At 51.1% G+C, this 24682-nt stretch overlaps 1 protein-coding gene across 4 annotated transcripts in view; it reads right to left on the bottom strand.

Annotated features, from left to right (window-relative positions):
* CARD11 (caspase recruitment domain family member 11) overlaps positions 1-24682 on the bottom strand; it is a 106460-nt gene that overhangs the window by 58914 nt on the left and 22864 nt on the right. For 2 of the 4 annotated variants that reach the window (XM_061153769.1, XM_061153772.1), the window contains exon 1: positions 313-466. The exons of the other annotated variants lie outside the window; for them this stretch is intronic. The gene's annotated coding sequence lies outside the window, so the exon portion shown is untranslated. Of the gene's footprint in view, positions 1-312; positions 467-24682 lie in introns of those variants that run through there. 4 annotated transcript variants of the gene reach the window in all.

Below are 24682 nucleotides of genomic sequence, written 5' to 3'. Positions count from 1 at the left end.
ACGGCGTTCTGGTCCAAATCGATCATCAGGCATTTATTGAAAGGCTTCTCTGGGCTCTAGTCCACGCTCTGTGCAATCAAAGCTACAGCCTAAAACAGCGGTCCAGCACCCGCTGTCGAGTCTCCTGCTTGTTTAGGAAATTAAGATGAAGCCGTGCGCACTCACGGTTCCGACGGATCGGTGAGGGGGTTAGGGGCTCCACAGCGGCCCCCACCTGCTCCAGAGGATGCTGCCTGACCGAGGATGTGGGCTCACGAGCGGGGCGCACACCAGTCAGAGCAAGAGGACCGGCCGGTTGGAAAATATACTCACGGGTTTGCAAACCAGCTCAGCCCCAGGTCTGGCCAGCAGAGCTGGGGGGGTGTCTCTCCGTGGTCCTCTCCAAATCCCTCTCCTCCAGCGCGGTGACTGCCAGGCCCCCAGGAAATGCTGAGGCTGCAGACAGCAGTGCACCCCCCCTCCCCGGAAGCCCACACTCAACACCCCGCTCAGAGGCTGCCTCTATTTTTAGCAGGGGCAGAGGTGGGGGCTGGGGGGCTGCCACACTTCCCTTTTTATTTTTGTTCTGAGCAGCGGCTGTGGGTGACTTTCTGCGGAGGGGGAGGCTGGGAGAGGAGGAGACTGAGGGTCCGCGGGTGGGCGGGGCGCTGCGGAGCAGGAGGGCTGCGTCTGCCATGGGGGGGCGGTGGGCAGCGGGGATGGGGGGGCAGGAGGGGAGGGGAAGGGGCAGTAGCTCAGCCCATCCTTCCTGGGGCCCCTCCAGCTGTGCGGACCTCGCCCGGGTGGCCACGGTCTTGACTGTCAGCTGCGTGGAGGAGGGAGGCTGGCTGATGGGAAGCACAGGACCCAGAACCTTCCCAGACGGACGATGCTTCCGGGGGCCCCACGCGGGGCTGCCCAGAGCCAAGCGCCCCACCATGCTCTCTTCTCCTCCCAACATCCTCCTTGGATGCTGACTCAGCTCCTCTGACCACGGTGCCCACCTCTCTCTGCCCAGTCCCACTGGACAGCCCCCCGCAGGCTGCAGCGGGGCTGGGGACCACCTGACTCCCTGGTAGGCCCTAGAAGTGGACGGGTCAGCAGACTCTCAGGGAGACTGTGAGCAAGGCCGAGGTGACATGTGACAGCCTGCCCTGCAGGCCTAGGAGGATACGAGAGGTCAGCCCGCCCCGCTCCTGGAAGCTGACAGGCCCCCTGTTCCCCCGCCACCAGACAGCAGCTTCTCACGCCAGGCTCCTTGGCCCCACGCCATGCAGAGCCCGGGCCTCCAGCTCAGCCCGCTCCCGCTTCCCAGCCTTTCCTTTCCTTGTTACACAATGGCAGGAGGACCAGTCAGCTGCGTGCATCTTAAACGAACGCTCTGAAAGCAAAGCACCTGGTCACCGAGACCCCGACCAAGAAGCAGGGCCCCTCGGCCGCCGGAGCTAGGGCGCTCATGGCCTTTTCCGTGCTACTCCCCACCCCCACCCCGGAGGCAACACGGCTGTGCTCTCGGTCTTGCCTTTTTCTGGACCTCAGGAAGATACAGCAGCCTGGCTGGCTCTCCGGGGCCTGGCTTGTCCCTCCTTGTCCACTGACGTGTGGGCCATGGTTTATGCATTCACCTGCTGTTGGACATTTGGGTGGTGGCCCCAGGTTAGCCCTGGGGGCATTCCCATACGAACCTTCATGGGTGTGTTGTCATGTCTTTTGAGTAAAGACCGCCAGGTCACAGGGCGGGTGCACCCTGAACTCTGTAAGGAGCCCCCACCCCGTTTCCCAATGTGGCCCTATCACCCTGCCCCCCACCCCCCTGCCAGCGCTGGCCCTTAGATTTGCTGATCTCGGACCCCGACCGGCTGAGTAAAGACCCCATTCTCTCACCCTGCACACCCCACACTTCCCACCTCACATGCCCTCCCGGTCTCCCTCTACCGGGACCATTCATTCTTCTATGCCTCCCAGGGGGACTGGGCTGAACAGTGACCCCCAAACCCATGTCTGCCTGGAAACTCAAAAATGTGACTTTTTATGGAAACAGGGTCTTTGCAGATATAGCTAAATGAAGACGAGGTCCTCTTGGATTAGGGGGCTTTACATCATGAGAAACGCTGGCTGGATGAAGCACAAGCTGGAATCAAGATTGCTGGGAGAAGTATTAATAACCTCAGATATGCAGATAACACCACCCTTATGGCAGAAAGTGAAGAAGAACTAAAGAGTTTTCTTGATGAAAGTGAAAGAGGAGAGTGAAAAAGTTGGCTTAAAGCTCAACATTCAGAAAACTAAGATCATGGTATCAAGTCCCATCACTTCATGGCGAATAGATGGGGAAACAGTGGAAACAGTGGCTGACTTTATTTTTGGGGGTTCCAAAATCACTGCAAATGGTGATTGCAGCCATGAAATTAAAAGATGCTTACTCCTTGGAAGGAAAGTTATGACCAACCTTGATAGCATATTAAAAACCAGAGACATGACTTTGCCAACAAAGGTCCGTCTGGTCAAGGCTATGGTTTTTCCAGTGGTCATGTATGGATGTGAGAGTTGGACTGTGAAGAAAGCTGAGTGCCAAAAAATTGATGCTTTTGGTGTTGGAGAAGACTCTTGAGAGTCCCTTGGACTGCAAGAAGATCCAACCAGTCCATCCTAAAGGAGGTCAGTCCTGGGTTTTCATTGGAAGGACTGATGTTGAAGCTGAAACTCCAATACTTTGGCCACCTGATGTGAAGAGCTGACTCATCTGAAAAGACCCTGATGCTGGGAAAGATTGAGGGCAGGAGAAGAAGGGGACGACAGAGGATGAGATGGTTGGATGGCATCACTGACTCAATGGACATGAGTTTGGGTAAACTCCGGGAGTTGGTGATGGACAGGGAGGCCTGGCGTGCTGCAGTCCATGGGGTTGCAAAGAGTCGGACATGACTGAGTGACTGAACTGAACTAAGCTGAGACCCAACGACACACGCAGAGACAGAGGGAAGACGGCTATGTGACAGTGGACGCAGAGACAAAGTGATGAGGCCACGAGCCATGGAACACCTGGAGCCACCAGAAACTCAAAGGAAGGAAGGGTCCTCCCTGGAGGGAGCATGGGCCTGCCTTGATTTCACACTTGTGGCCTCTATGATTGAGCGAGAACATCGTTTCTTTCGTCTTAAGCCATCCTGACTGTGGGAATCTGTTACTCAGCTTTAGGACACAAGCACACCTGAAAGCATCTCGAATTGCGTCTGCTAGTCAAACTCCTATCTGACCTCAAGGCCCTCCCTCATCAACACCTCCTCCTACAGGAAGCTCTCCCTGATTGCTGTCACCTCATGTATCTCCTCCCCACTAGGCACCTCCAGACAGGACCCCCACAGTGGCTACTGGCAGGATGCTGTGGACACCACTCACCAGCTGGGTGACCCTGGGCAGGTCAGGGGCCAGCAGGACACAGATATGATAAAGCTGGGTTTGGGGAGAGTGTGGTTAATGGATAATGTGCAAAGCTGTGGCAGGGAGGTCAGTGCAGACTGACCGTGAAGAGGGCAATCTCCTGGGCTGCACCACCGCAGTTCCCGTGGGACTGAAGCGGTGGGTGCGTGGGGGGGTGGGCTCTGCAAACCTCAAGGCGGCCCCCAGCGAGGGGCCGGATGACGAATCACCTGACCTTTGCCCTCCCTGTGTTCTCCCAGTGGTCAGACTGAAGGAGAGGCCAAAGGTCAGGGAGCCACAGACAGGCTTCTCCGGGTCAGGCTCCGGGCACAGCAGTGGGGGTGAGTCTGCAGGGCAGATGGGGGCCTTCCGGCCTCCTTCCCGAGTCCTGGGTGTCTCCTCTGTCACGTGGGGACAGCACGGAGCTTGCAGGGGAGCACGCGGGCACGGAGACACTTAGAAGAAGGGAGGCCGGCCGGAGGGCGCCGGGGCCTGGGAGCCGTGTGGTCTGCGGCGGGCACGCCCCGCTGGGACAGGCCAGCCTCCCTCCTGAGGACAGAGCTTCGCCGGTCTCCGGGCGTCCGCGCACGTCCCAGGTGCAGATGGCCTAACTGCCGCCTTGAACTGAGGAGGAGGACGTAGACAGGGCCAGGGCACCGGCTTCAGGCGGCTCTCTTGGAGACGCTGGGCGCTTATTCCTCCCTGTTCCCGGTCCTCCTGCAGGAACATGCGGAGGGAAGCCCCGCTTCCCCGCACCTCCTGTCCTCCTCCCGGCCGTCCTGACGCTGTTCTTCCAGGAAACCGAGGCTCAGAGAAGCCGCAGGCTTTGCCTGAGGTCACGTGGGGTCTCGGTCCGCTTAGAGGCTGAGTGCCGACATACCACTATCCAGGCGGCTCAAACAACGGGCGTCGATCTCCCCAGCTCCGGGCGCCGCGATCAGGGTGCTGGCGGGTGCGTGTCTGGTGAGGCCTCCCCTGGTTCACAGGCGTCGCCCTCTCGCTCTGTCCTCACGGCTCCTTGGTGTGAGCTCGTGGAGGGCAGGGGCTCCGCGGTCTGTTCTTCCTCCAAGATCACTAAGCCCATCACGAGGCCCTCACCCAGGACCCTGTCGAACCCCCTCTCACCCGAAGGCCGTACCTCCCGCCATGGGTTCAGCCCGCAGCCGTGAGAAGTGCTGGGTGGTGCCGGCGGTTTGGTTCCTCGCGGGGTTGGGGTGGGGGGGCCCTCGTCACCTGCTGCGCCATGAGCATCGCCACGACGCTGTCAGCGGAGGGACGACTCCCCAAGCCAATCGATGGCAGGGAAGTGCAGCGTGAAGATGCAATCTTCATGGTCAGAGCACACGGTAATGGGGTTTCGGGGCTGGCAGGGGGCCTGGGTGCCATTTCAGCCACGGGCGCGGCCACGCACTGGCGAGGGAGCACAGGGGCCGCGGTAAGCCGAGGCACTCACTGAATTACAACATCCCCGCCCGGCCCAGGACCTGCTGGGCCCTCCTTCTGAGTTTCCTCCTGCCCTTCACAGCACCTGCCCGGGAGACCGGGGCACTCAGCCCTCCGTGTAGCAGAAGAGGATCTGTTGCAGGAGAAGGTGTTGAACGCTGGGTCCGGGACCGCCACCAGGGTGGGGGCAAGCAGGGGCTGACCATGGTCGTCGCCCCCCTGCACACTTGATCTCTCATCACCCCACCTCTCCTCTCCGCTCCCCTCGCCTCCGAGAAGCGGACGCTTCCAGGCTCAGGCAACAGGCAGCAAGGACGATGCTGCCGGAAGCCGCCCCGTCGTGGGAGGATTTCAGGGCAGAGGACGTCCGCCCATGTTCCAGGCTGGGAAGCCCTCAAGTCCCTTCTGAATTCTGAAACACACCCCATCGGAGAGACAAAATACGGATCGCAGAAGTTTTTTTTTTTTTCCACGGCTTGGTGAGGAGATCCCCATAGGGCTTGTCAAGGGTCCACAAGAGGGATGAAGCCAACATCCAAGGAGCCGAGGAGCAGAATTCTCCCAGGAGGAGGGGCTACTAGAGGCCGGGGTGGAAAGGGAGCCCCGGGAGCCCTCGGAGGAGCAGTGGGACCCAAGTCACACGAGAGGAAGTGGCGTCGAGAGCCTCCTGCGCCCACGTCCCGGGAGGCGCGCGTCTGAGCCCGCGGGCAGGGCTGACCGTTCCAGAACAGCGAGGAGGAGACGGAGCCAAAACAGCCGGTTCTGCGATGCAAACAGCTCCGCGGGCGCTTGGTGACCCCGGAGACGAAACACAGCTCACGGCCGGGTGAGGGGGGTGACTGGTGGCTTCGGTGTAGGGACCCCCGCCCAGAGTCCCGTCTGTCCCGCCGGCCAACCCGCTGAGGTCCGGTTCCGCCCAAGGACTGGGGTGGGCCTCCTCCCCGCGCTGTCTGCTTATTTATCTCTGCCTTGAAACCACAACTCTCAACGGCACAGGCCCTTCGCTGCTGACTTAGTTGTCAGAGTCAAGACTCATAAAATCCTACTTCAAAAAGGTCCAATGACTTTATTTTCTGACCATAAATATGAAGTTCAATTAGCAGTTTGCTGCTAATGAAGTTGCCGTGGAAGCAGAGAGGGGAAGAGAGCAGCCCGCGCACAAGAGAACCGGCTCCTGCCCCCTCTTGCTCCTCCCTCGTCCCCGCGGGGCCGGAGCAGGGAGGACGCCTCGGCCGGGAAGGCCGGGACGGGGGCCAGGCGCTCTCTCGGGCAGAGGACTGGACGCGGCCCTGGCTGGGATGCCCCTCCTTGGGTTGGTGGGAAGTTCCCGGGCATGCTGGCCCCGTCAGAGGCCTGGTTCTGTCTCCCAGCAGAGGGAAGGGGCTGGGAAGAAAACGGGGTCTCTGTCCAGAAGCTGAAGGAGAAACCACTAGAGCCTAGAAGGAGCCCAGTTCCTCTCCTTGACTCCAGACATCGCTGGGTGAAAGGCTTTGTGGGACCCACACTTCACAAGACACGCCAGACCCAACACTCACCCCGTTCCTCCAACTACCCCATCTCAGTTCCTCTATAAATAGGAACTCATAAATAATCTATAAACAGCTTCGTCTATAAAATAAGAATTGTAATGCCCACAGCTGGCAGAGCTATAGTGATGACTAAACACATTTCTAAAGAGCCTGCCTGGAGCAGAGCAGATGCTCAGTTAACAGGGGTCTTCTTCATCACCCTCCGTGTATGAGCTTAGCACTTAAACCCAAAGTCCAGAACTTACTGACGTCTTAAGCCCTATTAATCAGAAATGGACTATTCCACACGTTATCCAAGAAGCCGAGGTTAAAATGTGATTGCTAGTTTCCTAAACATGACGGGGAAACAAAACCCAGTCCCTGTGGTCGCTGGTGAAATAAAGCCAACACCACCTTAGGTGTGCTCTGCATCCGTGTCTAAATCCAGGCGTGTGTGGATGGTGTGACACGTGTCCTTTACACGTGGAGAGCCCCCCTGCCACGCGCACACTCCACGTGTACACAGGGGAGCAGGCGCACAGACTCCCCAAACATGAGTATCCGTTAGACGTGAGAAAGGGCCACATCTTGTCCTGACAGAGCCCGCAGCATCCAGCTTCAGACAGTCTATGCTCCAGGCACACAAGATCATACTCAAGAGAAACGTTTATGGCAGAAGGTAAGAGAGTCTGAGGGCTGCTTTCTTGCTAACTTAAAAAACCCAAACTATTTATTTCTGACCGTGCTGTGTCTTTGTTGCTTCACGGGCTTTTCCTCCAGTTGCAGAGAGTGGGGACTGCTCGCTAGTTTGGGGGGGGGCTTCTCATTGCGGTGGCTTCTCTTGCTGGGGAGCACAGGCTCTAGGGTGCACGGGCTTTAGTCGTTACAGCTCCTGGGCTCAAACTATGAAGAATCTGCCCGCAGTGCAGGAGGCCTGGGTTTGATTCCCGGGTCAGGAAGATCCCCTGGAGAAGGAAATGGCAGCCCACTCCGGTATTCCTGCCTGCAGAATCCCATGGATAGAGGAGCGGGAGGGCTACAGCCCCTGGGGTCGCAGAGTCGGGCACGACTGCATGACTGACACTTGTAACCCTGGGCTCCAGAGGACAGGGTCAGTGGTTGCGATGCAGGGGTTTAGTTACCACGCAACACGTGGAATCCTCCCTCGAACCCACATGTCTTGCACTGGCAGGCAGGATTCTTTACCACTGAGCCACCAGGAAAGCCCTTCTTTTTTTTTTTCCCCCAAATTAAAGGTTATTGCCATCCTGCTGGCCTTCGGGCTCCTGGACAAGAAGGAAGGGCAATTGTGGCTCCTTACGGCTCTCTGGGGAATTCTCCTGGGGTCACAGCTGAGATTTCAGGTCTGCTGGAGCCTGGCGTCCCTCAGGTATAACTGCTAGCCCCAACAGGTACAAGAAGCGTCAGGGTGAAATAGTACAGGTAAGCTACGTTTATGTAAGTCAGATCCTCTTCTCTCCATCTACTAGTCTGACACTGAGGTCTCCCCTGGGCCACAAGCAACAGCTGACTCCCCAGGAGGAGCTGCTCTGGCTTACATGGTCCTCACCAGCCGGAGGGCTGTCTGTGGCCCTCAACCTCAGCACCATCCGGAGCTGGTTGGACCTGCAGCATTTCAGGCCTCACCTTGGACCTCCTCAGGCCGAGCGTGCATTTGAACAGGCTCTCCATACACAGAGAAGTACGACTCTAGTTCTTCACGAGACACCATTTGTTGACCTACCTGTCCGCCCCATGTAAATTCCTAGAACCTTCTAGACACATGCTGGTCTCTTTGGCTCACACCCTGCCTGGACTTTTTGGCTCAAGGGACTTAAGACCCTTTGGGGTAACCGAGCCCCAAGTTGGACCAGGTCTTTATACGACAGCCCTCAGTGGCCCTCACTTCGTTTCGGCCTGGCTAGTGCATCCCGGATGCCTGGACATGCCGACACTTCAGTGGTGCATTGACTCTGCTTCTGACTGAAGGCTCCATCTGGAAGCAACTGCCAGGACTTGAGGCTTGGAGGCTCTGCTGACCGTCACCTAGCTCTGCTTACAATGGTCATCTTCCAATCTCTCAAATAGGCTAAGGAAGAACACGGTTTACTTGCAGCTAGTCCTCTTTACAAAATGAAGGCTTCTGCAAAGTAAAAATTATGCCCCACAGTTATTTCCTATAAAAATCTAATATTTCATACAACAAGAATTCAGGGTGTACTTGAGGTCTTATTTGGGGACAGAATGCCCAATGGATGCCAATTACAACAATGGATCCTTCGTCGCCAGTCTTTCACCATAGCCTCTTATCTGGCCTGGTGAATTCAGATCAATGTGCCATGAACAACAGTGAAAATGTTGAATAACTATAAAATGGAGAAGTGGTTTGAAACAACTGTTTGTAGACACTGAACATCAGGAGGCTCAGTATGAGCCTGGTGGAAGGCAAACTGACTGGGTAAGCCTCGACTGACTGAGCGCCGAAGAATGGACACTTTCGAACTGTGGTGCTGCAGAAGGCTCCTGAGAGTCCCCTGGGCTGCAAGGAGATCACACCAGTCCATCCTAAAGGAAATCAACCCTGAATATTCCTTGGAAGGACTGATGTTGAAGCTGAAGCTCCAATACTTTGGCCACCTGATGCGAACAACTGACTCATTGGAGAAGACCCTGATGCTGGGAAAGATTGAAAGCAGGAGGAGAAGGGGACGACAGAGGATGAGACAGTTGGATGGCATCACTGGCTCGATGGACATGAGTTTGAGCAAGCTCTGGGAGACAGCGGAGCACAGAGTAGTCTGGTGTGCTGTAGTCCATGGGGTCGCAGACAGTCCGATGGAGCCACAGAACGAAACAAGCCTCATGGGCACTGGCTTTTGGTCTGGATGCACTTTACATACCATGGGGCAGAGAGGCGGAGCCCAAACTGAGGTGACGGACAGGGACAGGGCTGCCAGGGTTTGCAGCCCGGGAGGAGGGCCGCAGGCGAGGGAAGCCCGAGAGAACGAGCGGGCTGAGGACGGAACCGCACGGCACGCGGCACACATGGGACGCCACGAGCTGAGCCGGGAACGAGCACTACGGGGCCATGAAACGGAGCGATTCAGGGGACACACAGACAGACGAAGGCTCGGGCTCCCATCAGCCAGGCCGGGAGGGCCTCGCAGAGTCCCCTGAAAGTTCAGAGACCAAGAAGGTCACACCTGAAGAGCAGGGCTGCTCCAACTCCAGAATGAGGACCAGTCCACACGTAACTAGCAAACATGCACCAGCATGTGTAGAAGAGAGAGCCAGTGGGAGTCTGCTCTATGAAGCAGGGAGGTCAAAGCCAGTGCTCTGAGACGACCTAGAAGGGTGGGACTGGGTGGGACGTGGGAAGGAGGTCTGGCGGTGGGACTGGGTGGGATGTGTACGCCTGTCGCTGACTCACACTGCTTATGGCAGAAACCAGTACAACACTGCAAAGCCATTACCCCCCAAATAAAGGAACGAACGTTAAAAAGTAAAGTTCAAAAGAATCAAACCTACTCACACACAAATTAACCATCTGTCAGATAAACACTCATCACAACTTATAAACAACAAATTCCAGAAACTTGGCATCCACAGTGACCAGAACTCACTAAAAATAAATGTTTACTAGATGCGTGCATAAGTGGACAAGGAGAAAAACCAGTCAATAGAAACAGACCCAGAAATTACAGAAATGTTGGAATTTGCATACAAACATTTTGAAAGAGCTATTATTATAAGTATGCCAAAGACAAAGGAAATAGGAACAGGAGAAGGGAAAAGACATGAAAGAAGAAATAACCAAATGAAAACCCTAGACCTAAAATTTAGAGCATACAAATTACAAATTCAACACATGGGCTTAACTGACACGTGGACACTACAGAAGAAAAAAATCAGTGAACTTGAAGAAAGGGCAATAGAAACTATACACCGAAGGCATGGAGAAGGGAAAAGGTACAAAAGGATGAACAGAAAATCAGTGAATTGTGGAATAATATCAAGTGGTCTATCATTCATGAGATTAGAGTCCTAGAAGGAGAGAGAAAAGAGAAAATGTGGAAGAAAAATCCCTTTAATTTTCCCCCTCAAATTTAATGAAAAATATCAATCCACAGATCTAAGAAATTCAACAAACTCTAAGCAAAATAAACATGAAAATATACACAAGTATATCTTAAACTGCTGAAAATAAAATATAAAAAGAAACCTTAAAAGCATACAGCAAAAAAAAAAAAACAAAAGAATACACTACATAAAATGAATTAGTGATAAAAATATTGGTCACTCAAAAAACAATGCAAAGAAGACACGGAACCATATCTTTAAAGCCATGAAACAAAAGGGCAACTTGGAATTCTTGACCCAGTGGATATCTTTCAAAAATAAGATGACACAAAGGCTCTTTCTTTGAGAAATCAGAGGCTGAAGAAAATCCATCATGAGCAGACCTGCAGTGTAAGGAATGTTAAATGATATTTTTCAGACTGAAGAAGTATGATGCCGGACAGAAACGAGGATCTGCATGAAGGACTGAAGAGAGCCAACATGGTAAATGTGTGAGTTAAGATAAAATTTCTTCCATTTGCGATTTCTTTAAAAAATAATTAGTGGCTTCATAGAGAACGGACTTGTGGACACAGCGGGGGAAAGAGAGGGAAGGAAGAATTGAGAGACTGGCATTGGCTTGTCTCTTTACACACCACCACGCATAAGAGAAAGAGCTAGCGGGAAGCTGCTACGTAACACAGGGAGCCCAGCCCGGCGCTCTAACGGGGTGGGACGGTGGGTGGAGGGAGGCCCAAGAGGGAGGGGATATATATATATATATATATATATATAATATTCTGATATATTATATATATATAATTATGACTGATTCATGCTGTTGTAAGCAGAAACCAACATAACACCGTAAAGCAATGATCCTCCAATTAAAAAATTTTAAAAAATACAGGCAACCAGGAGGGAAAGCCTTCAAAAATTAATTAGTGACTTAAAACTCACAATATTCTATTGTGTAACTTATAACATGCGTGTGTGTGGTAAGTTGCTTCAGTAGTATCCAACTCTGCAACCCTATGGACTGTAGCCTGCCAGGCTCTCTGTCCATGGGATTCTTCAGGCAAGAATACTGGAGTGGGTTGCCATTTCCTCCTCCAGGGGATCTTCCCGACCCAGGGATTGAACCCTCATCTCTTGTATCTCCTGCACTGATAGTGAAGTGAAATTGCTCAGTCGTGTCTGACTGTGATCCCATGGATTCTCCAAATCAGGAAAGGAGTACATCAAGGCTGTATATTGTCACCCTGCTTATTTAACTTATATGCAGAGTACATCATATGAAATGCCAGGCTGGATGAAGCACAAGCTGGAATCAAGATTGCTGGGAGAAATATCAATAACTTCTGATACACAGATGATACCACCCTTATGGCAGAAAGTGAAGAAGAACTAAAGAGCCTCTTGAGGAAAGTGAAAGAGGAGAGTGAAAAAGTTGACTTAAAACTCAACATTCAGGAAACGAAGATCATGGCATCCAGTCCCATTACTTCATGGCAAACAGATGGGGAAACAATGGAAACAGTGACAGACTTTATTTTTGGGGGCTCCAAAATCACTGCAGATGTTGACCGAAGCCATGAAATTAAAAGACGCTTGTTCCTTGGAAGAAAAACCATGACCAACCTAGACAGTATATTAAAAAGCAGAGACATTACTTTGCCAACAAAGATCCGTCTAATTTAAGCTATGGTTTTCCCAGTAGTCATGTATGGATGTGAGAGTTGGACTATAAAGAAAGCTGAGCGCTGAAGAATTGATGCTTTTGAACTGTGGTGTTGGAGAAGACTCTTGAGAGTCTCTTGAACTGCAAGGAGATCCAACCAGTCCATCCTAAAGGAGATCAGTCCTGGGTGTTCATTGGAAGGACTGATGTTGAAGCTGAAACTCCAATACTTTGGGCACCTGATGCGAAGAGCTGACTCATTGGAAAAGACCCTGATGCTGGGAAAGATTGAGGGCAGGAGGAGAAGGGGACGACAGGATGAGATGGTTGGATGGCATCACTGACTTAATGGAGATGAGTCTGAGTAAACTCTGGGAGTTGGTGATGGACAGGGAGGCCTGGCGTGCTGCAATCCATGGGGTTGCAAAGAGCTGGGCATGACTGAGTGACTGAACTGAACTGAAGGCTCCTACGTCCGTGGACTTTTCCAGGCAAGAGTACTAGAGTGGGTTGCCAGTGGGTTCTTTCCCACTAGTGCCACCTGGGACACTCACTCTGACCACCCAGCCGCCATGCTGTGAGGGGTGGAAGCAGCCGGGAGAGGCCCCCATGCCCAGGAAGAGAGGGTCCCAGCCGTCAGACCCAGATCCCCGCCCATGGCCATGGAGTGAGCCGTCTTGGTCCCCCAAGCTGATGGCACGTAGAGCAGGCACATGAGCTCAGCATCCAGCTAAGCTCAGCCCAACATGCAGACTCGGGAGCAAAACAAATGGTTTCAAGTGGCTTAAAGCCGCTCCATTTTGGAGTGGTTTTTATGCAACAACACTTAACCAGAACACCAACTCAGTGGCCTTGGGCAGATGCTTCCCGTCTCCAGACCTCAGAGTCCTCAGGGCCAAAGACAGCAGGATTCAAAGCCTTCCAATGTACCTTCCAGCTCAGTCAACACATTCTTTGAATGTAAACAATCTTTTTCTCGGTTAGATCATAAAACGGAACATCTTTTTCTCCAATTCACTAAAAACTCCCTTGTATTAACATGTATCAGACACTGTGGCAGGGCTTCTCACGTGTTCATGTCTAACTGTCTCGCCGGGAGATCTCATGGAGGCAGAGCCTAAAACAGGCGGCCAGAGGTGTGCCCTGGGAATCTGCATTTTTCACGCCGCGCTGGACCACTGACAGCGTTTTGAGTGGCAAGGCCCTTGTCCTTCTGTCACCAGCAGCTGCCATCAGCCACGGTCCTAAACACGCAAAGGCAGTATCTGGTTTAATCCCCGTGACGGTGCCCTGAGGAAGGTTTCAGAATCATTTGCAGCTGACAGACAGGAGACCCAGCGCCTGGAGAGGGCAGGTGACTTGTCTGAGGTCACAGTGAGCGAGCGGCCTGGCCAGGGTCTGACTCGAGATCAGCCCACAGACGCACATTCCCCCGGCCGCCCTCTTTTAACCACAGGGTGACATGAGATTAACCATTTTGGGGGGGGTTAATCTCCGCCCTTTGTGCCTGCAGCTAGCCAGCTGGGATGAAAATCTATCACGGAAGGGCAGGAGTGGGGACACGGGAACACATCAAGAATAACAAAACAGAGTTAACAAAGATAGAGGTGACTTCTTCAGGTTTCCTATCCCCAGCCGTGATTAATTTACAGCTTTTTACATGCTAATGTTTTCCTGCCTTCTGCCAGTAATAAATAACCAATATGCTTTAATACCTAGTTATTATTCATCCCTTTCAGATATTTGGATTTTGATTCTTCGCTGCAGTTCAATCACATTGAATTTCTTTAGCCAGGACAGCTCCATTAAGAATCCTCTCCAAGGACACCCCGGCAGGGCGCTGACAGTAATGGATAATGGGTGACAAGGCAGAGTGGGGAACAGAGACAGGAAATATTAGCAGCTGTGGGGAGAAGAGGGGGAAACTAATAAAAAACACCACCAAACTACACTTAAGTAACATTAGGGTTGTGACACAGGCCCATAAAACCAAGACACTTACAGTTAACAGCGGACGCGCCATTCGTAACGTGCCTGCCTTTGACGGTTTCTCAACAGAAGCGTGGGTTCCTTTCATCACCGTCCTGACACGGAGACTCCCCTCTTACACTGGAGTGAGGTCTCAAGGGCTCCACATCCCTCACTGGGGGTATTTTAAGAAAGCTCCTTGGAGATATCTCTGTCTACACGTCCTCAAAGCGTTTTTCAAGCAACAAAGACCAATCTCGACCAGCCAAGGTGGGCTAAAAGAATCAAGTCCTGCTGAAGGAGCTGTCCTTTGTCCGAGGACCCCAGAACCTTCTGGCCAGCCTGTCCTTTGTCAACACCAAGCAACTCAGGTCCTTCTGGGCTCACTGAGGACCAGATGCGATAAGCTCTGTCCTGCCCGGGGGCCACTTTAGGAAGGCGAGCGTCACCCCCTCTGGTCACTGGTGCGGCCACCTCGGCCTTCATCTGCCAGTCCTCTGCCTTTTCAGGCCTGCCCACCTCCTTCATTACAGGAACCACCGGGATCTTTCCTGAACAAGGAGCCGGTCCCCCAGGGGCTATGGCTCGTAACTTTCTGGAATCCATACAGTGTCTGGAGCCACTTCCAGAATAATGTTTTTAAACACATGAAATAACATACAGAGAATTACAAGCTATAGTGAAACAGAATTATCAAATATTTTAAAAACTGTGATTTTCTAATATGTGTGCCTTCTTATTGATGCCCTGAGTTTGAGATAGGGGGAGGCCAACGAGATTCTGAGGTATCTGCAAAAACCGTAACGGGATATGAAAATATCGGGTCGGCCAAAAAGTTCGTTTTGAGTTTTCGATAACGTGTGATGGAAACACTCAAACGAACTTTTTGGCCAATCCAGTATTTGTGATTTCCATTGGTGACAAGGTTAAAAGTGCTGTCTCCGATATTGCGATGGCCTGTCCCCTGAATTCATCACTGAAGGAAATGGCACATTTCCATTCGAGAAACTAACGATGTAATTTTGCTGGGGTGGGTGGTGGTGGCCTGGGCTCCAGGGTGAGAAGCCTCACCCCCGGGTCCCACTCCTTGCATCGCCTTGTAAGCACCCACAGAACCCCCTGACTTCCCTGAAGGAGGCCAAAGGTCAGGAACCCTGCCTGTCTTATTCGAAGCAGCAACGTGATGTCTGGCAAAGCACCTGGCATATTTGCAGACACAGGAGAAATACGGGATGAATAAGTGACTCGGGTGCAACTTTGCATCTGCAAACAGATCCCTGGATGGCCCTGCAAGAAAGGTGGTGAATCCTGGCTTTTCCCGTTTGCTCTGTGAGGATTCACTTACTCAACATAAAATTTGTTCATTTATATTGAGCTTTCATTCATACGCCATCAGTTGAGTTCAGTCGCTCAGTTGTGCCCGACTCTTTGCGACCCCATGGACTGCAGCATGCCAGGCCTCCCTGTCCATCACCAACTCCTGGAGCTTGCTCAAACTCATGTCCATCGAGTCAGTGATGCCATCCAACCACGTCCTCCTCTGTTGTCCCCATTACACCATAAAAGTCACCATTTCAAGAGTACAATTCAATGCGTTTCCACATACGCATGAGACTGTGTGACCACCACTACCATCTAATTCCAGATCATCTGCATCACCCCCAAAGGAAATCCCACACCCTTTAGCAGTCACTCCCCAGCCCCTCCCTCCCCCAGCCCCTGGCAACTACTGCTTTGCCTCTTGTCTCTATGGATTCCTTCTGTGGACATTTCACACCAGAGCAACCCAACAATATGTGGCCTTCAGTGCCTGGCAGCTTCTATTTGGTGTGATGTTTTCAAAATCCATCCCCGTTGCAGCACACACCAGCACTGCATCCTTGTTTTGGCTGAGTAGCAGTCCATCGTGTGAATGGACCACATTTCGCTTGTCCCTCCATCTGTTGATGAACAACTGGATAGTCAAGGAAGACTTATTTGGCGCCAACATGTGCCAGATGGGAACTCAAGGCAAGCGAGGTCCCTGCCCTCACTGGGTCAGAATAGCAGGCTCTGAAGCCAGGCCTTTGGGTTGGGAATCCCTCTGTTGTCCCATCTGTAAAATGGGAAACTTCTTTCTCTTACGGCAGTGGTGAGGCTTTAGCAAGTGGACACACCTTAAAGACTCCGAACAGAGCTTGGCACGCAGCATGCGTGGGGAATAGACAATAAGTGGCAACGTTTGCACAGTGTGATTAACACCAGGAAGAAACAAACAGGCTCGGACAGAGAGCTGCCCAGAGGTGCAGGCCCTTTGATGAGGTCCAGGAGGCCGGAGTCAGTCTTAATCCAAGACCCAAACAATGAGGAGGAACCAACTAAGTGGATCATCAGGGGAGCAGGGATCCTGGCGCAAAGATGCGGAATAAAAGGGCCCACAGAGGTCAGGATGGGGATCCCTGATAGGAGGACGCCGGCCGGGACTGTGGGCCACAGATGTCCCCTGAAATTTCCTATCAGCCACATTACAAAGAAAGTCTAAAGAAATAGGTGAAATTAATTTTAATAATATATTGTGGAACATTTCACCTAATATCCAAAATATGATCTTCTGGACATCTGATCAGTGTGAAAAAAAAAAAGTTGATGAGATCTCCTGCATCCTTTTCCTTTTTCATCCTAAGACTTTGAAACCCGGAGAGGATTCATGTGTCCATCACATCTTGGTTTGTTTGAGTATATTCACGTTCCTGACAGCCTCGCTGGGGGCGTGGGGGGCGGCCCCCCATGATGGATGGTGCAGAGGAAGGACCTGTGAGTGGGTCAGTGGGGCTGGAGTGTTGGGACTACAGGGAGAGGAGATGTGACGTGACATCAAGAGGGTGGCAGGGCCAGATCGTGGGGGTCCTGAGGGTCTCGGGAAGGACCCTGGAGATGCTGCAAGGGGGTTTCGGGTCTGAGAATGACAGCATGTGGTCTGCACGTGAAACAGACAGAAGAGGCCCGGATGGAGAACAGACTCTGGGAGGCAAGAGTGAAGGCGAGGGGACAACCTGGGAGGTGGAGGACGACGGTGGCCTTGGACGTCGGGGGTTGACTTGGACACAGAAGGGCTGACCACTTCCATGGAGGAGGAGGGCCTTTATAAGGTACCGGCTGGCGTGTGCACACACGATGTCACTGCTGCTGCCAGCCCGGAGGCTTCCTGATATTGGGGACCACGTCAGTTTCACTCACCCCTCTCCCCCTAGCGCCTGGCCCAGACCCCAGTGAACAGTCAGTGAGTGCTGAACCCCTGCCGATCACTTGGAGGCCGTGCGCGCTGAAGCAGATTGCTCGCGCTTCCCCAGGTGGTCTGCTGTTCTCCTGCCTGACTAATCATCACAGCCTGGGCAATTAATAATGAATCTTTGCCTGAAGGGGCCTCTCAGTAGCCTTAATCCACTGTCACATCAACTCAGCGATGTGCCTTTGGTAAGAACCCAGAGTGAGGAAGGGCACAGGAGTGGATGCCTCTGTCTACATTCCGCCCCCCAAGGTGCTGGACCTCCTCTTGCCCACCCCTCATCACTTCCCCACCGGGGGTCCCTGTGGGGAGAGGCCACATCCAAGGGCTCCAGGTCCCAGGGCATCCCAAGGTTTCTGCAGGTTACCACGGAGATGGGATGTCGGGTCCCCATGGGGACAGGACATTCAGAGTTCCTGAGCAAATGACAGTTACGGGATGAGGGGCTGAAAGACCCGAGAACCAGCCAGGGTGGGGATATCAAAGCTCTAACCAGGCTGGGAAAGAAGCTGCAAGAGAGGCTGCAAAAGGAGAAGCAGCTGGGGTCGCTGGCTGGGAGGGTGCAGAGCCCAGGGGGCTCGGGCGTTTCTCGGGTAACCGAGAGCCAAGCTCCAGCAAGCGGGAGAAATCAGACTCCAGCCGTGCAGCTCCATTATGGGCTGGGAGGGAGGCCAGCAGCTCCCCTGAAGCTCCCAGCCTGCCCTGGAGACCCCACAGGCCTTCCCAGGTAACGACTCCCGTCTGCTGATCTCAACGGTTGCTTCCGAGGCTGTCTACAGCATGCCTGAGCATCCCTAGCACCAGGCCGGGTCTATTTGGGCAGGAGAGTTTGACCACAGGGAGGGTAAGTGAAATCTCCACAAAGAGACCAGGAAGCTGGTGACGCTTTCATGGGATCACCCTCCACTTGGGACATGCAGCTGTTTTGTAAGCAAGAGGAAATTTCGTATTTTCCCTTTCATCCTGGGTCATTTGGGCCACTGGGTTTTTATGGGGCTGACTTATAAACCAGGGAAATCTACCCTGAATATTCATTGGAAGGAGTGATGCTGAAGCTCCAACACTCTGGCCACCTGATTCGAAGAGCCGACTCACTGGAGCAGACCCTGATGCCAGGAAAGACTGAAGGCAAAAGAAGGGGATGGCAGAGGATGAGATGGCTGGATGGCATCACCGACTCAATGGATGTGGATCTGAGCAAACTCCAGGAGACAGTGGAGGACAGAGGAGCCTGGCGTGCTGCAGTCCATGGGGTTGCAAAGAGTTGGACACAATTTAGCGACTGAACAACACTACTGAATAAGAAGTGTGTTTAGCCAACAAAAAACAGGTGAGGCACACAGGATGGATGCGGTCAAGCTGATTGGAAGCCTGGGTCACAGCAGGACTCCTCAGAGTCTTTGTGTGTGCATCTCCTTAAGGGAGACGCAGCATTCAGCCTTCCCCACGTTGTCTGACCAGAGAACCTTTATTTCATGAATCAACTCCCAGGGCTAGTCTTCGGCGGAACACATTTTGACAAACACCATCTCAGGACGCACGTCCACCAACCTGGGGAAGCCTGATGAACTCATGTCCACTTGAGGACTTTCTGCATCTGTTTAGGAGACGGGAACGTGTGAGTGGCCTCAAGCCACAGTCTCCCCAGGGCAGCTCAGGAAAAAAGCACGTGGCCGATTCTTTCTCTCAGATGAGAACACCCCACCTCTGTGGTGGGATCATGTCGCTAACGGACACGCTCAGTGGTGACATTCCCTTGCATCCGGTTACACCTTGGCGTGGCGTTTGCTGAGCGAAGGAACCGGTCAGGGAATGAGTCACCCCAGCAACCCGGTTCAATTCCCTTTTTAGTGGGTGAACCTCTGCTGGGTGGGCACCCCATTCATTTCACCTCAGTTCTTGTCGGGTGGGATTTCTGGGGGTGGCATTCTCTGAACCTCGTCCCAAATTGTGGAATGGGCAATGAGGCCATGCTTGGCAAGGATGTGTGTGCAAAGCAGAGGCCCAGGCTTGGAGACAGACAGACAAAGTCTGCTATGACCAGTGGGGTAATGGGTGCAAGGTATTTCCCCATCTTGTGCATCTCCAAGACCGAAAGCACAACATCTCCCGACCCTGGTATGGTGTATTAGCATTCTTACGGTATTGACTGCAATGGCTTCCAGGCCAGAATGCCTATGTGTGCGTAACAGTACACCCGCCCCCCACCCCCAGGAAATGACATCAGTATCCCCCGTCCCTTGACACAAGACACCCACTCTCTGGCTGGGGAGGCAAACGGATACACCAGCGCAACCAGGAAACAGACAATTACACGCTCATCTGCTCGGATTAACAACCAGCACGTCCTGGTGGTAGCTTCTGACTAATTTTTCATGATAACCTTGAGGGTAAGATAATAGAATTTGGATCAACTGTTTCTCCTGACAGGTGAACTCACAAATTGTTGAGCCATTACATGAAGGGTACTGACAACCACTCGACTTTATAAAGGTCTGTTGGATAAATAAATAAACCTTGGGTGAGGTCTCAAGCGGTGACACCAAAGAGCTCATTTCTGGCTGTACTGTGTGCCAACATTTTTGGCAACGAAGTGAGTGGAGACATAAAGGAGAATCTCATTGGGTCCGAAGGTCACACAGACTTGGAAGAGATAGTTAATATGATAAATGCACTCATCAATATTCAGAGATTTGACAGGCAAGACTATATGGCCCAAATCACAAGATGGAATTCAACAGACTTACATGCAAAGTGTTGAGTTTGGCCTCAAAAATGTGTGCAAGGACAGGATAAGGGAGAATTGGCATGGCAGAGGCTTGTGAAAAAAAACACAGAAAAAACACTGTGGGCTTTTTTGATTAACTTAATATTCAAAGTGACATAATAATGTAAAACAGGCACTTAAAAGACGTAAGACCAGGGGCTTCCCCGGTGGCTCAGTGGTAAAGAATCCACACGCCAATGCAGGAGACATGGGTTTGATTCCTGGGTTGGGAAGATGCCCTGGAGACGGAAATGGTGACCCACTCCAGTATGCTTACCTGGGAAATCCCATGGGCAGAGGAACCTGGTGGGCTATAGTCCATGGGGTCGTAGAGAGTCAGACATGACTTAGCGACTAAACAGCAAAAAATGTAAGACTGTACGAAGAAAGAAAATTCTGTGTGTGATGCAATTTCTCCCTTTCCTCCCCTGCCTAACCCAGTGGACGAGAAACTGTGAAGGATCTTTTGATAACTAGAGGCTGTGAGGGGCTTCCCAGGTGGCACTGGTGGTGAAGAATCCGCCTGCCAATGCAGGAGACCCGGGTTCCACCCCTGGGTTGAGAAGATCCCCTGGAGCAGGAAATGGCAGCCCACTCCAGTATTCTTGCCTGGGAAATCTCCATGGACAGAGGAGCCTGGAGGGCTACAGTCCATGGGGTCACAAAGCATCGGACATGCCTGAGTGACTACGCACAGCCCAGAGACTGGAAGAGAAAAGATGAGCCCAGATGGCAGCAGAGAGGGTCACTTCCGAGCTTGAGAGGGCCAGACACAGGAGTGGCCCTAGAGTGCTGAGTCAGAGCCCAGGGCAGGCGTGGCCAGGCTGGCCGAACCCCTGCCAACCCCCTCTGCCTCCCACAGCCAGGCTGCAAACTCTGGGGATGTCTTCCCACAGGTGAGAACTGCGACTCTGGGCTTGGTGGGCAGAGGGGCGGGAGAGTGCCTGGGAGAAGGGGTGGGTTTGCAGGTGAGACCCAGGAGGAACAGGCAGCCTCAGAGCCAAGGAAAGCATCTTTCCCCACAACACACCTGGGCTCATCCCTCTCACACAAAAAGGCTGCAGTGGACAGATGCAGCCGCGGCAGACAGATCATGGAGAACAATCGTTCAGTTGGGAAGGCGTGTCCCACTGTTTGCAGCCCCATAGACTGCAGCTTGCCAGGCTTCCCTCTCCTCCACTATTTCCCAGAGTTTGCTCAAACTCACGTTTGAGTCAGTGACACACATCCAACTATCTCATCCTCTGTCGTCCCCTTCTTCTCCTGCCCTCAGTCTTTCCCAGCATCAGGATCTTTTCCAGTGAGTCAGTTCTTCGCATCAGGTGGCCAAAGTATTGGAGCTTCAGCATCAGTCCTTCCAGTGAATATTCAGGGTTGATTTCCTTTAGGATTGCCTGGTTTGATCTCCTTGCGGTCCAAGGGACCCTCTGAACAATGTCCAATGTCAATACAGCCCCCACCCCAAGAAACACCAGACTTTCAAGGAAAGCCGGCACCACTACAGAGAAACAACCACACGCAACAAACAGAAGCCATACCAGGGAGGCGGTTCACAGAGCCAGCAGAACAAATCTCTAGACCATGCATACCTAACGTCCCCAGAAAGATGCAAGCGATGTGGGCTCAGCCAATGGAGATTTAAAAGATCACTGGAACGGAAACCAGCAGGTGGACTGTATTTGCAGAATGGATACAGCCCACGACTGAATCACTGAGCTGGAAGATGGAATTGAGAAATTCTCCCAGGATCCAGGGGGGAAAAAAAAAGAGAGGCCGGAGAGAATGAAAAAAAAGTTGACAGAATGGAAGATGGATCCAGACATTCCAATATTTCTCTTAGCAGTGATTCAGAAGGGGGAATGAAAAGAATGCAGAAGACAAACTCAAAGACGTTCTAAGGAAATAATTTCCAGAATTGGAAAAGGACATGCATCCTCAGCTTAAAAGGACACACAGGACTGCCGGGAAGATGCGAGAAAGAAGACCACATCTATTCACAACGTGAGAAGCCTCAGAACACATGGCTCACAGGAGAAATCCTAAAAGATGGACGAGATATACTGCCTACAAAGAAACAGAATCAGACTGACTAACTGGCAGTACCAGATACAAGAATGGGGGCGTTATCTTTCAAGTTCCAAGGAAACATTATCTTTAAGCTAGAATCTATATTTAGCTAAACCGTGACTCAAGTGTAAACTAGGCAAAAGCATTTTTCACACATGCGAGGACTCAAAATATTTACCATCCACAGACCTTTATTTAAACAATCACCAAATGATGCATGTCAGTACGGAGGAAAGAAATTCCAAGGGGAAAAATGAGGATATAAGAAACAATAGTGGAATTTCCCTGGTAGTCCAGTGGTTAAGAATTCACCTTCCAACACAGGAACGAGGGATCAATCCCTGGTCTGGGGAACTAAGATTCCACACGCTGCGAAGCGGCGCAGCCCACGCGCCCTGCAGGCCACGGGCCCCAGCGAGAGAGTCCTCGCTCCGCAAGGAAAGATCCCACATCACGCACGAAGATCCTGTGTGCACAGCGAAGACTCGAGGCAGCCAAATACACAAACACGTACATAAATACATACATAATTTTTAATTTAGAAAAAAGAAACAATGATACATACCTGATATGATCTGAATTGTGTTCCCCAAATTTATATGTTGACAGCCAAATGCCCTGTACCTCAGGAGTAAGTGTATTTTATTTGAATACAAGGTCTTTAAAGAGGTGATTAAGTTAAAAAGAGGTCGTTAGGGTCCTAATAAGGATGGCAAAAGACATTCCACCCAAATAGTGACCCAAGAGAGCTGGGGTAACTGTGCTACAATCAGACAAAATAGATTCTAAGTTAAAAAATATTACAAGAGCCGAAGGATTTCATATATTGATAAAAGGTCAATCTATCGATTCAAATAACAGTTACGCAAATATATGCCTCTAACGACAGAGCCCCCGAAATATATGAAGCAAAAATTGACAGAATTAAGGGAAGACATGTCAGTTCTACAATAATACTTGGAGACTTCAATAGCCCACTTTTAATAACGAATAGAACAACTAGACAGGTGGTCAGTAAAAAACAATGATCAGCAAAGCATGACCAAAAAAAAACAGAACAAAGAAATCTTGATGAATTCTGCAAAAAGGAAGGTGATCACAATAAACCTTTGGAAAAGAAAAATACAGATTAAGGTATAAGGATAAGTCCTGTGTATCATAAATCTCCCTCCTCTAGGGATCTTCCCAACTCGGGGATTGAACCCAGGTCTTCTGCATTGTAGGCAGATTCTTTACCAACTGAGTCACCAGGGAAGTCTATCATAAATGACAGCAAATATAAAAGGGTCAACAAGAGAATCGAGAGGAAAGGCATCAAAAGGGACAAAGGGGATTGCACATCATTAGGAGGAACTGTCAGCTACCGTGAACGTTTCTGGGTCTCACAACACAGCTCTGAGGCACAGAAAGCAACCCTGAGAGAAACAAAAAAAACGGCAAAGACGCCGTCACAGCCGGAGACATCGCGAGGCCCCTAAGGAGGGGGCCTCCTTACAAATAAGCATGGTTACTGAGGAGTCAGAATGATTAACATGTTTGTGCTAATGACTCTACAGAACTCTGTAGATAGGGAAGAAAAATTCTTTTCAAATACAGGTGGAAATTTTGCAAAAATTCACCATGTATCAGCCACAAGAAATTCAAGCAATAATGAAAAGCAGAAATAACATATGGCATGTTGGCTGATGGAAATGTAACATTTTTTAAAAAAAAATTACAAAAGAACACCATCTTCAATCTATACACCAAAGAAATATAAAACCACAAATTGAAAGTTATTTTTAAAGCAACAATAATGACATCATAAACCGGCAGAATATGAGCTCAGTAAGGTGGCTACAAAAGTCAACTTAAAACTCTCCAGATATCAAAACGTTGAGGAAGAATAGGCTGCAGTGGAACAGCGACAGATAATCAGAACAATGAACGAAGGCCCGGCAAACTCACCTCTGTGAGGAAAATTAACGCCTGATTAGGGTTTTGTTTCAACTCAACACAGAGATAAAAGGAGTGTTCAATAACTGTTGGGATAATCTGCTAGCAATTTGGAGACAATGATATTCCTACTTTGCTCCTGTGACGAGGTCATTTGCAGATAGATTAATGACTTAAAAATGAAATAATGAATTCCAAAAGTTTTAGAGGAAACAAAGTTTAAAATATGCTTATAACCTTGGGATAAGATAGGCCTTCTTAAACAAGCCATAATATGCTAATGTCATTTGGGCGAAGATTGATGAATGTGAGTACATCATAATTTAAAACTTCTGTGTGATGGAAAATAGTGCCACAAAGTTAAAGTGTAAGCTATGTTCTAGGAAAACATCTGTAATACGTGAAATAAAGATTAATGTGCAGAACGACAATAAGAAAAAGGCAAGGAATACGGTAGGAGAGGAAATTAGGAAAATGAACCAGCAAGTCATAGAATTTTATGTGATCAATAAACATGAAGCAATACTTCAGCTCAGGAATAATCAAGGGAAAACCTGAAACAGTAAGATTTCGTTCTGCACCTGAGTTTT

The sequence above is a fragment of the Dama dama genome, chromosome 10 (assembly GCF_033118175.1).
Source record: "Dama dama isolate Ldn47 chromosome 10, ASM3311817v1, whole genome shotgun sequence".
NCBI classification, from domain to species: Eukaryota; Metazoa; Chordata; class Mammalia; order Artiodactyla; family Cervidae; genus Dama; species Dama dama.
This window is presented reverse-complemented; position numbering and strand designations above follow the sequence as displayed.